Below are 2,654 nucleotides of genomic sequence, written 5' to 3' on the forward strand. Positions count from 1 at the left end.
AAAAAAAAAAATTAAAAAAACAAAAATAAAAAAAGAATCAAAAACCCTCGAAACCCCTGAAAATCTGTAAGGGGGGGAGGGGCAGGGGGAGGGGCCAGGCCCCGTCCCTTTTTTTGTTTTGGGGCCATTTTGGGGCCGCTCTGGGGAAATTTCAGGAGTTTGGGGGAGGGGAAAACCCGGGCGGGGCGGAGGAAAGGCCGTTGGGGGAGGAGCTTGGGGGGCCGGGGGAGGGGCAAAATCCGCATTTTTGTCAGGAGCGAAGGGGAAAAGGGGGGAAAAAAAACAAAAAAAAAGCAGGAAAACGTTGGAACTTACGGTCGCCGCCGGCTCAAAAAAATCGCGCTGTGAACAAAAAAGAGACAAAAAAAAGGCAAATTGGGGGGCGGGGGGGGGGGGGGGGCGGGGGGGGGGGGGGGCGGCCCCTCCCCCACCTCCCCCCCGCGCTCAGGCCCCTCCCCCAGCAGCGCCCCTCCCCCACCGCGACGAGTCCCCCCCTTTCCCCATTGGCTTAAAAACCTCCAAAATCGGGCGGATTCAGCCCAAAACGGCGCTGGGGGGGGGATGGGGGATGAGGGGGGTGGGGGAAGGGTGGGAGGTTCGGGGTGGGGGAGGGGCCGGCTCCGCTTGCGCCTCCTGGGCCCTGTGGAAGGAGAGAAGGTTGAGCGACCCCTCCCCCCGGCCCCTCCCCCACCCCAGCCCCTCCCCCAACCCGAAATTTGGGGGTGACCCCCCCTCACCCCGGGGTGGGGGAGGGGCGGGGAAAAATGGGGGAGTTCAAAGGTGTTTCGGGGTGAAAAAAGTGGATTTTGGGACTTGGCAGAAGTTTAGTGCTTCAAGGACAACAAAATTTGCGGGGAAATTGGGAATCTGGAGAGTTACGCCCCAAAATTCGGGGTGCTTGCAAAAAAAATTAATTTAACCCATTCAAATTCTGCTTTCTCCTTTAAAAATCGATGGGTTGGGGATTAAAATGAGGAATTCGGGGTGGTTTGTGCTTGAGTCGAAAGGGGAGCAGTCGAGAATCCCGGAAATGTGACGGGAATTGGGAGATTGGCCACGAAAATTGGGATAAAATCCCCTTTAACCACTAAATACTGATGGTTCTGGGGAGAGAAGGAGGAATTTGGAGTGGCTTTGCCCCCAAATTAAATGAGAACTCCAGAAATTCAAAGACACACAGGAATTCGGGATTTCATCCCAAAAATWCCCGGAGGAACGGGAAAATATGATTTTAGACCCCAAAATTGGTTAAAAAAAAACCCAAAAAGTTTACTGGGAGAAGTTGGAACTCCCAGAATCTGCTGGGAAAGGGAAATTTAAGACCTTGGCTGCAAAGTTGGAGGAGGAAAATCTCCCCCARGTGAATAATTAAGCTCTTGACAAGTTTAATTAAAGCCCTGAAGGTGGGCGTTACCACCACAGCACGGACTGGCCACGCCCCCACGTGAATTGCCCCGCCCCCCAGCTGTAACCCCGCCCCCACGCGTTTAAACCCCGCCCTCAATACGTTTATTTATTATTAAACGCATTATTAGCCCCTTCACGATAAACAACGCCCTCAGGAAATTAATTATGAAGGGCTTGATTAGAGTCCCCAATGTAGTTCATTAGGCCTGGCCACGCCCCCAAGGCGTTAATTAACCCTGGGAGTTAAAGCGGGCTAAGCCACGCCCCTTTCGGGGTCAGCCCCGCCCCCACGGGGGTTAATTAAATCAGCAGCGATTGAATGAACCCGCTAACGAGTTTTAAACCCGCCTCCCGCCCCAAACCGCGCCYCCCGACCCCAACCACGCGTCCCGCGGGGCCAACGCCGCCCGCAGGGGTTAAAAACGTTCTGGAGGAGCTTAATGAAGACCCTGCGCGGGGCTAATTAGTGCTCCGATGGTTAATTAGCTTTTAAAGGGAGTTAACCCCGCCCCCAGCGCTGTAACCCCGCCCCTTTGTTCTCCTCACAGCCCTGAGGGGGCGGCCCCCCCGCCCCCCTTTTCCCGCCTCGCTCCCTCACGCGCCGCCGCCATCTCCGCCCCCCCATCCCCGCGCCGCCGCCGCCCCCGCTGCTCCGATTCTCCTCCTTCGGGAGCCCCGAGAGGCCCCCGGAGCCCGCCCCGAGCATCCTCGGCTGCCCCCTCACCGCTCCGGGCACCGCTGCGCTCCCGTGGCCGCCGCCGCCGCTTCCTCCGGGGGCTGAGCACAAAATGGCGCCCGCGCCGCCCTCAGCGCCGCGAGCAGCGCCGGGCCCGCCCCGCCGCCCGCTTCCGCGCTTTCATTGGTGCGCTCGRCTGTCAATCAACGCGCCAGCCAATGGAAGCCCGGAGGGCACCGCAGCGCGGGAGGGGGAGGAACCGCATCGGGGCGCCCGAGGCTTGCGTCAATCAATGCTAGCGCGGCGCTGATTGGCTGAYSTGGCTGCCMGTCTAAYTGTTCCTCCAATCACAAGCGGGAATGTCACGKAGYGCCCGCCCCCCGGGGGCGCGGCTGATTGTGCGCKTGCGCCCCCCGTCGCTATTGGTCCAAAGCAGAAGGGGTGGGGCTCGGTGCGCGGCGCGGGCGCTGATTGGACGGCGCGGCTGTCAGTCTCGGCGAGGGGGCGTGGCCAGGCCGCGTCCCAGTTCGCGCTGGTTCGAGGCCTTTTTGAACTGATTTTTAACCGATTT

The 2,654-nt window shown here is 59.3% G+C and overlaps 1 protein-coding gene across 1 annotated transcript in view; it reads right to left on the minus strand.

Moving 5' to 3' along the window:
• LOC130588132 (heterogeneous nuclear ribonucleoprotein C-like) overlaps window positions 1–2,215 on the minus strand; it is a gene marked incomplete at its 3' end in the record, with an annotated part of 4,752 nt that extends 2,537 nt beyond the window's left edge. Inside the window, exons 1-2 of the mRNA XM_057389093.1 lie at window positions 2,132–2,215; window positions 316–342 (exon numbers count right to left, since the gene is read on the minus strand). The remainder of the gene's footprint in view (window positions 1–315; window positions 343–2,131) is intronic.
• Between the last annotated feature and the right edge of the window lie 439 nt (window positions 2,216–2,654).

Source organism: Malurus melanocephalus, unplaced genomic scaffold, assembly GCF_030028575.1.
Source record: "Malurus melanocephalus ecotype Western Australia unplaced genomic scaffold, MMel_1.1 scaffold_3436, whole genome shotgun sequence".
Classification (NCBI taxonomy): domain Eukaryota; kingdom Metazoa; phylum Chordata; class Aves; order Passeriformes; family Maluridae; genus Malurus; species Malurus melanocephalus.